This window comes from Sturnira hondurensis, unplaced genomic scaffold, assembly GCF_014824575.4.
Source record: "Sturnira hondurensis isolate 20B ecotype Veracruz unplaced genomic scaffold, ASM1482457v3 Scaffold0018097, whole genome shotgun sequence".
NCBI lineage: Eukaryota > Metazoa > Chordata > Mammalia > Chiroptera > Phyllostomidae > Sturnira > Sturnira hondurensis.
Window position 1 is genome coordinate 3,237,891 of NW_028090728.1, and position 17,300 is coordinate 3,255,190.

Consider the following 17,300-nt stretch of genomic DNA (forward strand, 5'->3'; position numbering starts at 1 on the left):
GGCTTCCTGGCAGGGCCACTGCCTGGTCACCCCGCAACACTGCACTTGGAAAACAGTGCCTCCCTAATGCACAGTGGACTCCCAGCCTGGAGCAGGGCCGCCTTGACAGGACAGTTTCCTACCACTGACCTGTTTGTCACATTTCCCAATTTATGTAGAGCTTAGTGCCTTTAAGTCAAATAAACAATGCTCTTTTAATCAAATTCTGAAGAATGAGTAAACCCCAGGGGCTGCAATTGGTTATTAAATTTAATTTTCCCAAAGACAGCACATTCACATATAAGACAAGGCAAACGCAGATGTCCACACGAAGGACAAAATCCACCTCCTGCAGGACAGACAACCAGACCAGAGATTTTGTCACTGAGAATGTCTTGGATTGCCCTGCAGACGTCCCTCAAGCCTCAGGTCAGGCCCTGAATCCGGCATCCTGGACACAGTTTCTGCCTGACCAACCGGAAACCAGCGCGCACCAGAACTGAAACTACCTTTCTGACAACACTAACGGGAATAGAAACGCTAATTAAAGTGACTACCCTCTCCCCTGCTGAAGCACTGCACGGAAGAGGTTCGGGTGGCCACTCTGCTTCACCATTGAAGTTCCCGTGCTCGGCGCCGAGGGGGAGTCTCCCATAGAACAGACTCCCCATCCAGTGGAATCGCAGGTGAGTAAGCCCTGGATGGGCTCACTGCCGACTGCTCCTCCAAGTGCCCCCACCAGGCCCAGAGGGAGTTCTTTTAAGAGTCCCATCCACTGTCATCAAATGTGGTACTGAACTCAAGGGGCTCACCACTTGGGGTGCTCTATTCAGAAAAGAGACATGCTTGTTGCAAGGTAGTTTTATTTACTTTCAGCAAGTAAAGGAGAACAGGAATTCACATCCAAAGCTCTGCATCTGGAAGGGAGGCTTAGCTCCCTTAGCTATTACTCATAAGCACTATTTGGGCAATTACACATTGATTTCCACTGACTACACTTACTGGGTTGGGTTGCTGTCAAGTTCATCCAGTTACAGGTGATCTGTAAAATACTGTGCTGCATTTTAACAGTTGGTGAGAATAGTGTTTAGTAAGAATGGCCCAGACCTTGAGATTCTTGTCCTATCTAACAATATTTCCTTTCTATTAGTTATAAGAGTTCTTTATATATTCTAAATACAACTCTTTTACCAGATAAGCATTTTGCAAGTATATACTCCAAGTCTGAGGATTGTCTTTTTATTTTCTTGATGGTGTTCTGTGAAACAAAAGTTTTTAATTTTGATGAAGCCCAATCTCGCAGTCTTCTCTTTAATCATTTGTGCCTAACCCACAAGTTTGCTCCTGTTTTCTTCAAATTTGTCTGGTTTTAGGTCTCACATTTAGGTCTATGGTCCACTGTCAGTTAACTTTTGTGTATGGTTTGAGGTAGAGGTGGGGCCAAATTCATTCTCTTGGATGTGTCTCAGCACTGCTTGTTGAGAAGCTCTTTTCTCCCAGAGAATTGTCTTGGTACCATTGCTGACAATAAATTGAGCATAAATGTTAGTCTTTGTTTTGGGACTTTCAATTCTATTTAATTGATCTATCAAACTTAGGTAGCACACTGTCTTATTTTATTCTTGTTCTGTAGTTAGTTTTGAAATTGGCAAGTGTGAGTCCTCCAACTTTGTTTTTTCTTTTTCAAGGTTGTTTGGCTCTTCTAGGTCTCTTGGACTTCTGTGTGATTTTAGGATTAGCTTGTCAAATTCCACAGAAAAGCCATCTGGGATTTTTACTGGGATTGCATTAAATCTGTAGAAAAATTTGGGGAGTACTGCCATCTCAACAATGTCAAGTCTTTAATCAGTGAATACGGAATGTTGCTCCATTTATTTAGGTCTTCTTTAATGTCTTTCAACAATGTTTTATAGTTTTCAATGTACCAGGTTTGCATTTTTTGTTAAATTTATTCCCAAATATTTTATTCAAAACATGTTTTTGATTTCTTACAGTTTTTTCCTATATATATAACAACATGTCAGTTTACAGATTAAAATTTTCCTCTTTTTTTCCAGAAAGAAAGAAGGAAAGCAGGGGGGGAGCTTGTAAGCCATGTCATTGTAACAGTACTTTGTTTTGTTTTTATTTTTGTTTTTCCACTTACTATATCTTGGAGTGTTTTCCCTAGCAATATGTAGAGAGCCTTCTTATTCCTTTTTTATACCTGTATAGTAGTCCAACTATAAACTTCCTATAATTTACTCAGTCAATCCTCCATTAATGGACATTTAGGTTATTTTCGATATTCTGTCATTACAAATATTTCTGCAATGCATTTATCATTTTGCACTTTGGGACAAATCCCAGAGTTTAATTACTGTATTAATGGATAAATACATCAGTAATTTTGACAAATGTTGCCAAAGTGCCCTTCATGAGGTCACTCCTATTTCCTATTCTTCCACAATAATGAGACTGCCACATTCCTTGTAACCTTGCCACAGGTGTTTTTAAGCATCTAAATTTTTAATAATTTACTAGGTGGAAGATAGTATCCATGTAGTCTGAATTTGTTTATCTCTAGACCAGGCATCTTTATGCTGTTTTTCCTTGTCTGTGAGTTATCTGTTCATTGCCTTTGCCTGATTTTCTGTTGGGTAACTGGTCTTCATTTTTGTTTAGTCTTTAGATATGAGTTGTAAATGTTTTGTTCCCATTTTTTGTTTGTCTTTGGACTTTTCTTAAGGTGTTTTTTGTTTGTTTGTTTGTTTGTTTTACCATGCGGAAGTTTTTGCTGGGCTGTTTGTTTTGTGTAGTCTATTTTATCAATGTTTTCTTTTATAGATTTTGGATTTTGGGTCATAGTTAGAAAGCCCTTTCAAAAATAATTTTATTCTATTCTGTAGAATTAAAATTCTATAATTTTATTCCAAGAAATCACTGGACTGTTCTTTTTTAATCTAGGAGAAATTATTTTCTGTGCTGGTTTCTGGCCCAGTCACTTCGTCTGTATCAACGATCCTTTTCCCTAAGTATTATTTTGTTATTTATTTTGAATATCTTATTTTGCTTATTTTTAGAGAGGGGGAAGAGAGAAAGAGAGGTAGAGAAACATCAATGTGTGGTTGTTTCTTGCACGCCCCCTACTGGGGACCTAGCCCACAACTCAGGCATGTGCCCTGACTGGGGGTTGAACCAGTGACTCTTTGATTCACAGGCTGGCACTCAACCACTGAGCCACACCAGCCAGAGTTCCCCTAAGTTTTATGTGACTAGAGAAATCAAGCAGGGGAGGGAGCCGAATGGAGCTCAGATATTACCCCAGTCCAGCTGTCTGCAACACAGTGCCAGAACCAGGATGGCTTCTGATTTCACAAGTCTTTACTGAGGACAACTGTGTAAGATAGTTGGTCATTTCTGAGCATTTATCAAGGACCTACACTGTGCCTGGTACTATGGAAGGCACCGGATGCAGAGAGGAATGACATAGCATAAGGAGCCAGAGGAGCTACACCCTCAACTGTCAAATTACAAAACGAGACACATGACTAGGTTGCAGGTGCTCAGGCCACATGATCACCCAGGAAGGTACCTGTGACACAGCTCAGAAGACAGGCAAAGTGACAAAGCAGCTCTGGGGAAATTTTTGATGCTTGGGCTACAAGTTGAGATTCTAGGAGCAGGTCCCAGGCCTGGAGTACGAACTAGTTCGAGGCAATATAATTGACTATAAGTAATCAATGATCTTTTATACCACTTACACCAGAATATTAACTTCCATTTGGCAATCATGTTTTTGTCCAGGCACACGCTTGTCAGGTACGTGTGCTTGAGAAAGTTTTCTCAGCAAAGGCCAGCCTGCACTCTGCATTTTGCAGGCCCTTTCCGAGGGTGACCTGGCTGTGACTCAGCTGTGTTGTCATCACACAGGTTCTGTCACTTTCTGTCACTGAACTGTGGCAAATCCATGGTCAAAATCAACTAACAAGAGGTAAAAATTACAACAGGCAGAAAACGGAGAGAGTGCCTTCCCTAGACCTATTCAACAATTTAGTTCTGACTTTAGATCCGGCATGGGAAGACTTACCCTCTAACAATCTCTGGAGTTAGTGTTGGGCGGGAGTAGAGCCTGGCAAGGTCAGGTCTCAGAGCTGTTTTCAGTGTTTCAACAAAGCCCAGTGAGAAAACAAATACAACTAACTGAAATAAAAATCCACTTTTTCCTCTTCCTTCTTCTTCTCCTCCCCTCCTTTCCTTTCCTTCTTGCCCCCGCTACCCCACTGCCACTTCTTCTTTACCTCCTCCCCCTTCTTCGTAATTGATAAAAGTGAGGTTGTCAATGGTCATTGTCAATTCTCCTGCGTCACCCAAGTTTTGGGCTGCGGCCTTCTCCAGGGCCTACATCCCATCTCTCCACTGGGATCCCCTCCTGCCTGCACCCCACCAGTGACAACGTAGCTCACACTGTGTTGGCTCAAAGATGGGATGAGAAATTCCTCCTGTCTTGGAGCTTTTTACTAACCTCTCTTTTCAAGTCCCACTGACAGTATTTCTTGGCGAAATTGTGAAGATCAAGAGTGAGGAGACAACACTGTCATCCATCTCTCCTTCTCATGGGGACAATACCCCTCAGACCACTGTGGAGAAAGAGACGGAATTGTCTTAGGCCCCTGTGGCCCTTTTATTTTTCTCCTGGCCCAGACCCAGGCTTTGGCAAACATGGCACATCTGTTTCAAGGAGGGTAATGTCGATGAATGCAAGAGCTCAGGGGGCTATGCCTTTACTGCTGTGCACTCACTACCATGCAAGGTCAAGCATTTGCCATGCATATAATGCTCAAAATGGCAGTCCCACTTTAGGGACAGGGACACTAAGTTCCAAAGAGATGAAATTCTGCCCAAGGCCACACAGCTAGGGAGTGCTGGACCTGGGACACATAGTCAGTAGTTTGCAACCATTGTTCCTGGTGTCCTTACTGGGTTCACTCTCATAGAGTCTCAGAATACATGCTTAACACTGCTAGTTCTTGACTTTTCAGTTTTAGACATTACGAATCAATTTCTTGCTTAACTCTTTTTAAAATATATTTTGTTGATTATGCTATTACGGTTGTCTCATTTTCCCCCTTTCACTCTCCTCCACCCTGCACACCCCTCCCACCCACATTCCCCCCACTTTAGTTCATGTCCATGGATCATACATATAAGTATGGCTTCTTTGGCTTCTACATTTCCTGTACTATTCTTACCCTTCCCCATCTATCTTCTCCCTACCATCTACGCTACTCATTCTCTGTACTTTTTACCCCTCTCTCCTCCTCCCACTCCCCTGTTACTAACCTCCATGTGATCTCCATTTCTATGGTTCTGTTCCTGTTCTAGTTGTTGGCTTAGTTTGCTTTTGTTTATGCTTTAGGTGTGGTTGTTAATAACTGTGAGTTTTCTGTCCTTTCACTATACATGTTTTTTATCTTCTTTTGCTTAGATAAATTCCTTTAACATTTCATATAATAAGGGCTTGGTGATGATGAAGTCCTTGTATTGGACCTTATCTGAAAAGCACTTTATCTGCCCTTCCATTCTAAATGAAAGCTTTGCTGGACCTACAGCCAAGATTGGCTTTGCCAATCTTGGCTGTAGGTCTTTGGATTTCATGACTTGGAATACTTCTTTCCAGCCCCTTTTTGCCTGTAAGGTCCCTTTTGAGAAATCAGCTGACAGTCTGATGGGAACTCCTTTGTAGGTAACTGTCCCCTTATCTCTTACTGCTTCTAGAATTCTCTCCTTCATTTTAATCTTGGCTAATGTAATTATGATGTGCCTTGGTGTGTTCCTCCTTGGGTCCACCTTCTTTGGAACTCTCTGAGATTCCTGGACTTCCTGGAAGTCTGTTTCCTTTGCCAGATTGGGGAAGTTCTCCTTTATTATTTGTTCAAATAAGTTTTGTTGCTGTTCCTCTTCTCCTTCTGGTACCCCTATAATTAAAATAATGAAATGTTTAAAGATGTCCTGGAGGTTCCTAAGCCTTTCCTCATTTTTTTTTTTGAATTCTTGTTTTTTCATTCTTTTTCTGGTTGGATGTTTCTTTCTTCCTTCTGGTCCACTCTATTGATTTGAGTCCCAGTTTTCTTTCCATCACTATTGGTTCCCTGTACATTTTCCTTCATTTTATTTAGCATAGCCTTCATTTTTTCATCTAATTTGTTACCATTTTTTCATCTAATTCTGTGAGCATCCTGATTACCAGTGTTTTGAATTGTGCATCTGATAGTTTGGCTATCTCTTTGTCACTTAGTTGTATTTTTTCTGGAGCTTTGATCTGTTCTTCCATTTGGGCCAATTTTTTTTTTTTGTCTCCACATGCCTGTTGTATAGTAAGGGGCAGAGCCTTAGGTGTACACCAGGGCAGGGCAACCCAGTGGGAAAGAGGCCTGAGAGGGAACAAAGGCACTTGCTCTGCTCTCTGCTGGATTTAGTCACTTCCCCTGTTACCCACAAGCAAAGTGGGCCCTTCTGGTGCTGATTCCCAGGTGGATGGGCTTCTGTACATTCTAGGACCCCATGGGTTTCTCCAACGAAATCTCCTGTGAGGCTGGGAGTTTCTCCCACTGCCACCTCAACCCCCACAGGTGTTTTCAATCAGTGGTTTGAGGCTTTATTTCCCTGTGCTGGAATTCCGGGTTGTGCCATCTGTCCTGCTCCCCTGGTGTTCCTCCCGGTTTATCTGCATTCGAATGTGGGACCACCTGCTCCACCAGCCTCTGCCTCCCTGGGTCTGCCAGCCACCTTGCTGTGAGTTCTCTCCACCTGGCTGCCCGTCTACACCCCTCTTACTGGAGTGGATGAATGTGTCTTCTCTAACTCCTTGATTTTTGGACTTCCATACAATTTGTTTTTCTGACAGTTCTGGTTGTATTTTGCTTTTTACATTGTTGTTGTCCTTCTTTTGGTCATGCAAGGAGGCACAGTGTGTCTTCCTATGCCTCCATCTTGGCTAGAAGTGCCTTGCTTAACTCTTATATTGCCATCTGCATACACATTACCCCCCCTCCACCCAGTGTCTCACAGCACAGTGTTGAGTTAGATCCATGGAGACTTGTGAGCAACTCTGCTGCAGGGAGTGGGGCTGACCCTATGGTGGACATAGTGACCGCAGGTGGAGGTGGGAGGACCAGCAGACATTACAGCCAGACAGCCTAACACATCTGCTCACATTAACACCCTCAGGGTTTTCCAGAGAATCCATAAACAGCCAAAAGTGCCTTGGATCCCCTAGCCAACCAGGGGGCTCATAGACTGCTTCCTTTGCCACCAGCTAATCAGTTTACTTCAGAATGTGAAAGGTTCTGCAGTTTCCCATCACCACCATCTCTTAGAAGCCCCGTTATTGCCTTTGTTCCTCGACAATGGTCTGCCTGTCCTCATGCAAATGAGAAAACTGCGCTTTAGTAGACATAATTCAAAGCCTCTGAATTACTCATCGATAGTTGTTTACACATTTACGATCATGTAAATTTTGTTCACATTTACTATAATTTCCCAGGAGTTGGTAACTCCTCAGTTTTCTCTGCATGTATCAGCTCTGTGACAGATCCAGTCTGTCAATTGGTCAAACATCCTCACTTATCTATTGTTCCCAGGTTTTCATTGGAGAAATTCCTCCTCTTTTCTCAAATTGTAGCTGGGATAAGATTCCCTCCACACCCCCAAGCAGCTGTCCCTGGAGACTTCCTTCTCCATCATTCTGAGGATTTCTACATTCACCTCTTTGCCAAGATGGGCTCTGTGTTTTTTCCCCCTCTCCTCATTTTTTGATTGACTCCTTAGATTTGATGGAACACATACTGCAGTAGCTTACTAAGAAATGGTGTGTGGGTGGAAGATAACATTTTTGAGATCTTGTATCCCTCATAACATCTTTATTTGACCCCATACTTGATTGACAATATGTGTTGTTCTATACCAAAAATAGTTTTCTATATTAAATTTGCAGCATTGCTACTTTCTTCTTCCTTCTTGGTTCACTTTTTTGTGGTAAAATATATATAACGAAATTTACCACTTAATCATTTTTAAGTGTGCAATTTAGTGGCATTAAGTACATGCTCTCTATTGTACTACCACCACCACTGTCTATACCCAAAACTTTCTCATCATCTCAAACATAAATTCTGTGCCCATTAAACAGTAATACCAAATTCCCTTCTCCCCCTTACTTCTGGTGACCTCTAATCTACTTTCTCACTCTATGAATTTGATTGTAGTTGCCTTATATAAGTGGAATTATACAATATTTGTCCCCATGTGTCTGGATTATATTACTTGGCACGATGTCTTCAAGGATCATCCAAGTTGTAGCATGTGTCAGTACTTCATTTTAATAATTGAATAATATTCGAATATATGTGTATATATAACATTTTATTTATGCTTTCATGTTGATGAATACTTCAGGTTTGTACTTTTTTGGCTATTGTAAATCATATTGGTATAAACATTGGTGCGCAGGCATCTGGATGTAGACCCAGGAGTAGAATTGGCAGGTCACATAGCATTTCTGTTTCACAGTTTGAGGAACTGCTAAACTGTCTTCCAAGTGGCTGCAGCATTTCACATTCTCATGAGGTTTCCAATTTTGCACATCTTCTCCAACACTTGCTCTTTTCCCTTTTTAAAAAAAGTAAGAAAACTGTATTAACTTAGAAGCATTCAGAATGTCAACAAAAGTTTTGTATTTTCAATTATCAAGTCATATTCAGTGGACAGGACGATTTCGTAGAAGCTGCATCATTAAGAACTGAGGGGGGACAAACTGCCACGCCCACAGAGGCCGGACCCACGCCATGCCCCTGCGGGCACCACTCCCAACTCCAGGCCAACAGCTGCGACAGCCCCGGTCAGTTGCGGCAAGCAGCTAGGATGTGGCCGGGACAGCACCATGTGAAGGACACATTTGGTAGGGTATTCACTAGACGGAAAATGACACCGTGCAGTTTAAAAACAACCCCTACACAGCCTTACATTTCAATTTTTTTTCCTTTAAAAAGACTGAGTTGTGTATAGGGTGGTTAAATGCTTTATAGACAAGAAAAAAACTGCGTAATCACCTTATTCCTCCTCATCATCTTCATCTTCCTGTTCATCTTCCCTCTTTTTCTCATCATTTTCAGCCTTGAGACTACCTTCTCTGCCTCCTGGGGCTTGCCTTTAGTTTGAGCCGCAACACCCCCACCCCTGCATCTCCTTGGGCGGAGCCGCCTTCCTGTCTCTGGCCGCAGTGCATCACTCCCCTGGGCTTTGCAGCTCTCCCTCGAGCAGGCTGGTGGGGATGCTCCCATATGCAGAACAAAGCAAGACAAAGGCCCAAGGAGGCCTCTTGGGTGCACTGGGGTTTCTGAACTTGTTATCTGTTTCCCCTTCTGGGGCGACCTAGTTTTCTGTTCTCTCTGAAGGGCCTCCCCACCTCTGCAGCCTTCCTGCATCCCTGGCTCTTCAGCCAACAGGCTCCGCCTCGGAGAGGTCAGTGGAAGCCTCTGAGGGTGCCCTTGTGTGCTCCTCCCCGAAGGCCCTCAAAAGGGGGGCACAGATGACATCATCTCTCTCAGTCACTGATGGTCTCTTCTGCCCTGGTTGAGTCACTTTTCTCAGCCAGCAGATTCACCTGGCACCTGCCTGCAGGGTGCTGTCCCTGGGAGCCTTGTGTGCTGCTAAACCAGCCTCCACACTCCCTTTTTTCATAATAGCTGTCCTGATGGTGGTGAAGTGGTATCTCATTGTGGTTTTGATTTACATTTTCTTCATGATTGGTGATGTTGAACATTTTTTGTGAACTTATTGACCATGATATATATATATATATATATATATATATATATATATATATATATATTCTTTGGAGAAATGTTGAACAGAATCTTTTGAAGAATTTTGACTTGAGGGTTTTTTTATTGTTTGTTTGTTTGTTTTAGTATATTTTATTGATTATGCCATTGCGGTTGTCCCATTCCCCCCCCTTCATTCCCCTCCACCTGCACACCCCTTCCCCACCATTCCCCCCTTTAGTTTATGTCCATGTGTCTCAAGTTCTTTAGATTCTACATCTCCCATACTATTATTGCCCTGTCCCCTGTCTATTTTCTACCTACCATCTATGCTACTCAGTAGTAGCATGTGATCTCCATTTCTATGGTTCTGCTCCTGATCTAGCTGTCTGTTTAGTTTGCTTTTATTTTAGGCATGGTTGTTAATAACTGTGAGTTTGCTGTCCTTTCACTGTTCATATTTTTATCTTCTTTTTCTTAGATAAGTCCCTTTAACATTTCATATAAGAAGAGCTTGGTGATGATGAAGTCCTTGAATTTGACCTTGTCTGAGAAGCTCTTTATCTGCCCTTCCATTCTAAATGAAAGCTTTGCTGGATAGAGCAATCTTGCCTTTCATAGTCCTTGGTGTGATAAAGGTCCTTGCCTTTCATGACTTGGAATACTTCTTTCCAGCCCCTTCTGGTCTGTAAGGTCTCTTTTAAGAAATCAGCGGACAGTGTGTTGGGAACTCCTTTGTAGGTGACTGTCCCCTTATCTTTTGCTGCTTCTAGAATTCTCTCCTTTATTTTAATCTTGACTAATGTGATTATGATGTGCCTTGGTGTGTTCCTTCTTGGGTCCAACTTCTTTGGGACTCTCAGCTTTCTGGATTTCCTGGAAGTCTATTTCCTTTGCCAGATTGGGGAAGTTCTCCTTTATTATTTGTTCAAATAACTTTTCCACTTGTTGCTGTTCCTCTTCCCCTTCTGGTACCCCTATAATTCAGGTGTTGGAATGTTTAAAGATGTCCTGGAGGTTCCTAAGCCTCTCCTCATTTTTTTGAATTCTTGTTTCTTCATTCTTTTGTGTTTGGTCATTTTTTTCTTCCTTCTGGTCCACTTCCTTGATTTGAGTCCCAGTTTCCTTTCCATCGCTATTGGTTTCTTGTGCATTTCCCTTCATTTCAATTAGGTTAGCCTTTATTTGTTCCTCTAATTTGTGACTAAAATTAACCAGTCTGTGAGCATCCTGGTCACCAGTATTTTGAACTGTGCATCTGATAGGTTGGCTATCTCTTGGTTGCTTAGAAGTATTGGCTCTGGGACTTTGACCTGTTCTTCTTGAGCCATATTTTGGTCTCTTTGCGCCTGTTACATATGAGGGGCGGAGCCTTAGGTGTTCACCAGGGTGGGGTGACCCAGTTGCTGGGTTGTGAAGCTGTATGTGGGGGTGGGGTCAGAGAGAGGCAATGGCATTTGTTCTCTCTCGGGTTTCAGTCCCCTCTGCTGCTTCCCCCAAGCAAATTGGGCCCTTCTGGTGCTGGTTCCCAGGTATGTGGGCTTGTGCACCCTCCAGGACCCTGTGGGTCTCTCCAACGAACTCTCTGGAACTCTCTGGGAGTTTTAATTCCTGGTGCTGGGGCCCTGGGTTGCATGATCTGTCTCACTGCTCATTTTTTTGCCTGGTTTATCTGCACACGAATGTGTGACTGAAGTCACCCAACCGCCTTTCACCCTCACTGGGTCTGCCGTTGCCATCCCACGTCTGGGATCTGCCAACCGACACCTGCGGGCCTGAGTTGGTCCAGCCACTTTTTCCTGCACAACCGTGCTCTGCCAGTCTCTGACTCTGCTCCTCTTACTGGTCTGGATGAATGGTTCATCGTTGTCGGCCTTCCATACAATTCAATTTTCTGTGTTTCGGTTGCATTTTTGTTACTAAAATTTTGTTGTCTTTAAACTTGGTTGTGTGAGGAGGCACATTGTTTCCACCTACGCCTCCATCTTGGCCAGAAGTCATGTTTGTTTGCTTTTTTGTCATTGAGTTTTAAGAGTTCTTGATATATTCTGGATATTAATTCCTTAACAGAGATATGGTTTGTAAATGCTTGCTCCCATTTTGTGAGTTGTTTTTTCACGCTCCTGATATTTTGGTGCACAAAAGTTAACTTAGTTGAAGTCCAATTTATCTAGGTGTCATATCCAAAGTGTCATTGCTAAATTCAATGCATGGATATTTTTCTCTATTTTTTCTTAAAAGTTTTATAGTTTTGCCCTGGCTGGTTTAGCTCAGTGGATTGAGTGCAGGCCTGCAAACCACACAATCGTGGTTCGATTCCCAGTCCGGGCACATGCCTGGGTTGCAGGCCAGTTCCCAGCAGGGGACTCATGAGAGGCAACCATACATTGATATTTCTCTCCCTCTCTTCTTCCCTTCCCCTCTAAAAATAAATCAATAAAAACCTTTTAAAAAGTTTTATAGTTTTAACTCATAAGTTTATGTCTTTTATGTATTTTAAGCTAACTTTTGTGTATGTTATAAGGTAAGATTCCCACTTCATGCTTTTGCATGTGCATATCTAGTTTTCTTAGCACTATTTGTTGAAAAGATTGTCTTTTCTTTTTTGAAAGGTTTTGGCAACACCACTGAAAATCAGTTGACCATATATGTGAGAGTTTATTTCTGGGTTCTGTTTTATTGCACTGGTCTGTGTGTCTGTCTTAATTCCAGTACCACATTATACAGTATTACTATTTTAGGTTGCCGTACGTTTTGAAATCAGGATGGAACTTATTTTTGTGTGTTGCTTTTGAATCCTGCAGCTTACTAAATTCTTTCATTAGGTCTAACAGTTATTTTTGTGTATAATTTTTAGAGGTTTCTACATACAAGATTATGTTATCTGTAAACAGAGATCATTTTATTTTCTCCTTTCCTATGTGGATGCCTTTTGTTCTTTTTTGTGCCTAATTGCTCTGGCTAGAGCCTCCGTACGCTGGTGATTGAAGTAGTAAAAGCAGGTATTCTTGCCTTGTTGCTCTCAGGAGAAGTTTTCACTCTTTCAGCACTGAGTATGATGTCAGCTGTGGGTTATTCATATATGGCTTCTGTCATGTTCAGGAGGTTTTCTTCTGTTTCCACTTTACTGTTTTCATCATGAAAAAGTTTTGAATTTTGTGAAATGCTTTTTGTGCATCAATTAAAATGACTGTGTAGTTTTTCTTCATTCCTTTTTTTAAAAAGATCTTATTTATTTATCTTTCGAGGGAAAGGGAAGGAGAGAGGGAGAGAAATATCAATGTGTGGTTGCCTCTCGTGGGTCCCCTGCTGGGAACTGGCCTGCAACCCAGGCATGTGCCCTGACTGGGAATCAAACCTCAGTCCTTTGGTTCACAGGCTCACGCTCAATCCCCTGAGCTACACCAGCCAGGGCTTCTTCATTCTTTTTTTAAAATTATATTTTATTATTATGTTATTACAGTTGTCCCAATTTCCCCCCTTTGCTCCCCTGCACCCATCCCCACGGCCATTCCCTCTGGCAATTCCCACACCATTGTCTATGTCCATGGGTCATACATATATATTCTTTGACTACTTTATCTCCTGCGCTGTACTTTACAGTCCCATGACTATTCTGCAAGTACCAATTTGTACTACTTAATCTCTTCACATTTTTGCCCAACTCTCATGCCCCCTTTCCATCAGGCAACCATTAAAATGTTCTCTAGAAGACTACCAGCCAAGATGAAGGCATAGGCAGGTACACTTTGCCTCCTCACACAACCAAAAGAAGGACAACAACAAATTTAGAAACAAAAATTAACCAGAAGTGCCAGGAAATTAAACTGTATGGAAGTCTGACAACCAATTTGTTAAAGAAATATTCATCCACACCAGTAGGAGGATTGGACACAGGCAGCCAGGGCGAGAGGACTCATGGCAAGGCGGCGACTGGAGGACCAGGGCTGGTGAGGTGGTGGCTGGTGGATTGGGCAGCCCCACACTTGCATGTGGATAAACAAGGAGGAACAATTGGGATGTGAAACAAACTGCGCACCCCAGGATTCCAGTGTGGAGGAAATAAAGCCTCAAAACCTCTGACTGAAAAAACCTGTGTGTATTGCAGTGGCTGGAGGAACTCCCAGCTTCACAGGGCAGTTAGCCACATGACCAAACAAGGTACCAGGCCACTTTACCAGTGGGCTTTTCTTAGCTTCCAAAGTCAATCTTAGTTCCTCAAGGCTTTCTGGTAACAACTAGAGCCCAGGTATGCCCTCTTCAGGAATGACATTCCAGTCAAAGTCTTGGTTATTAAAAACCACAATTTGAAACCCGTCTTATTGGTTTCATGCAAAGAAAACTTTATAACATTACTCATTAAGAATGCCAAGTTCTAGATAGATCAGGTAGGAAGAAAAAATACAAAGCAAGAAGGAAAATTCTTGTCCTTCCAGTATCTGCCAAAATTGCAGTTCCATGCCTTATATCTTTCATTGCTTTACTTCCTAACCTATTGTCAAGTTTTAATCCTTAGGGACCTGAATTTCATTTCAAAACAAAAACCAAAAAAATCCAAAACAAAAAACGGAATTACAGCCCTGCCTGGTGTGGCTCAGTGGATTGAGCTCTGGCCTGTTAACCAAAGGGTCACCGGTTCGATTCCCAGTCAGGGCACATGCCTGGGTTTCAGGCTAGGTCCCCAGTAGGGGGACTGTGAGTGCCAACTATACACTGATGTTTCTCTCTCTCTCCCTCCCTTCTCCTCTCTCTAAAAATAAATGAATAAAATCTTAAAAAAAAAACAATTACAAAGAATAGAAAATAAGAGGGGACTTAAATTAGCCTTAGAATATTGTCTCCCACCAACTGGTCCCACTAGCCAGTCACACACACAACCTTTTTCAGGTCCCAAATGGTACAAAGTTGTTATGGTGGAGACATTCTTTTGCCCCAGCTGGCTTTATCTGGTACCAGATGACTCTTTCCAGGTCCCAAATGTCACAGAGCCCCAAATGACAAAGATATATTTTCACCCCAGCTCGATTGTACCCAGTGCCAATGGCATGAAGCCCCAATGGTAGAGGTATTCTCTCATCTACCAGTGTGTCCACTGGTACACTGGCAGAGGCATAAACTCTCACCAACCAGTCTCATTGTAGGAGGGTGCAGCCAGGGTGCCCCCAAAAGAAGGATTTGTAATGGGGTTCAAAACTCAGGGTGTCCAGGAAATATTTAAAATATGGAATGTCCTCACCCCCACAAGTCTGAACTGGGGGGATGGGATACATGGAGTAGGGCCATTGAGTTGTTTTGCATAGCAACAGTTTTGCAGATAACCTCTAGAATGGTCATTTAACATATCTATACCCTTTAACTGGTTTCATAGATATGTTAAATAGCTGTGGCCATGCTTTGAGCCAGGGAGAAGAGAGTGACTTCCACCCAGGATGTAATTTGGGAGACAACATCCTGACCCTTGTTACAGCACCTGTGTGAGAGCTTGGAGATGATTGGCTCCACGCCATGGGGCCACGCCTGCCCAAACTCACTATGGCAGCCCAGTAAAGCTGGAAGGATTGGGGAGTCCTGGCAGGTGTAGCTGATTGTGGGAGGAGTCGGAAATGGGGCTGCAGAGGAAGACTGGCACGGGGATTTAAACGCAGAAGGCAGTTGTGGAAGAGAGAACCACGTGCTTTTGGCCAGAATGGGGACTCCCGCAGCCATGTGAGAGAGAATGGCCGTGCAGCTTTAGCAAAGAGAACCACGAGGCTTTGGCCAGAGTGGGGGGATCCCCCACCACACACACAGCCATGAAAAGAATCATCATGCAGCTTTAGCAGAGAACCACCACGCAGCTTTCTATTTCTTTTCCTGAGATACGGTACCTTGGCCTGGGCAAAGGGGGAAAGAAGGACTGTGTGTGTTTGTGGGTGTTTTAAGGGACTTTGGATTTTGATGAAGACATTAAGTCATTACTCTTAAGTCTGTATAACTTGAATAAATAATTCCTTTCCTTTTCACCAATCTCTGACATGGAGAGCTGTAATTCTCTGGTGAAGGGAAAGGCGAACCTAGTACAGGGGGACCCCAGGAGAAGAGGGGGTCAACTAGGTAACATTGTGGGACCCCCTTCCCTGGCGGCCAATCCAGGAAACCATGGGAGACCACATTTGCAGTAGCTTTACAGCTACTTGTCACAGGAAAATCCTGCCAAAACTAGCCAGGAAGGATCCGCCCTACAAGGATAGAGTCCCTCCAGCCCATGAGGTCAATCTCTGCTTGGAGTTGGCCTGCTCCCATGTTTTTGGCTATAAACTCTGGGTGTTGAGTTCAAATCTTTGTCCCAATCACCCACAACCTGGTTACCTATGCCCCACCTGTGACAGTAGGGCATCATAGGGACCAGTCTCTTGCTTGGCTAACTGCTGTTCAAGTCCTTGAGTCTTCCAGGCCTTTGGTATGACTCGGTCCTCCAGTTGGAAAAAGTGAGAAGGGCTTGTCAGATGGGTAGGCAGACCTGCAATGAGCAAGCTTGTGCAGAATGGTTGGTGTTTGCCCTAAATGTTGTGCATATTGCTTAACTTTCCACTCATGCTCCAAATCTGGGGGTGGAGGGCATTCTCAGAACCAAGATTAGAAGGGTCTCCCATAAACTACTTCAAAAGAGCTTAATTTAAGCCCACTTCTGGGTGCTACCTTAATCCAGAGCAAAGCAATGAGAAGTGCCCGGTCTCATTTCAAATGTGTTTCCTTGCATATTTTTGCCAGGGTCTTCTTTACTGTGTGATTCATTTTCTCAGTCGTTCCTGTAGATTGAGATCTCCAGGATGCATGTGGTTTCAATCTTATTTGCAGTGCCTATTCAATCAACCTTTTGGGAAATCTTGGAAGTGAATGATGTTCCATCGTCATTCTGGATGCTGTGAGGAAGTCCAAACCTGGGAATTATTTCAAGCTTGCTGCCTCACCATCAACTGTACCCGGGGCTCCTGTGGTGATACAGTAATATGTTGGGAGATGTCCAAAAGAGCCCATGGGCTCATCCTCATTGAGCCCCGGGAGTCATCCTCAGACTCCCCTCACCTTTTTAGCATTTCCCAGAGGGTTTTCATCCCTACTTTCCCTTTTGAATTTCAAGCACTTCTTTCTCCAGTGGCCCTTTTTCTTGCAGTAAGAACATTGATTAGCACCTAGTGGGCCTCTCTTTTTGTCTTTAGGGTTCCGCCACTTCCTCTGGTCTCACCACCCTGTTTCTAAGAACATCATGGCCTGCTTTATTTTCCTTGCTTCCCAGGCATTGTAGACTTCAAAGGCTAAGTCTACCAGCTGAGAGGGATTCTTCCCAATGTCCCATCTAAACACCAGAGTTTCCTTCTAATATCCAGGGCACTTTGCCCAATAAAAGTCATGTTCACCATTTGCACATTCTCTGGTGCCTATGGATCAGCATCAGAGAATATGTACTCTGGAAAGTGTATTTCCTGTGGGCCTGACAGATCCTCTCCAAAAATTCAGAAGGGCCCTCATCTGGCTTTT

The 17,300-nt window shown here is 43.1% G+C and overlaps 1 protein-coding gene across 2 annotated transcripts in view; it reads left to right on the forward strand.

Annotated features, from left to right (window-relative positions):
• Positions 1–398: 398 nt before the first annotated feature.
• The window catches only part of TNFRSF13B (TNF receptor superfamily member 13B), a 41,786-nt gene continuing 24,884 nt past the window's right edge, over positions 399–17,300 (forward strand). For both annotated transcript variants that reach the window (XM_037068851.1, XM_037068850.1), the window contains exon 1: positions 399–665. The gene's annotated coding sequence lies outside the window, so the exon portion shown is untranslated. The remainder of the gene's footprint in view (positions 666–17,300) is intronic.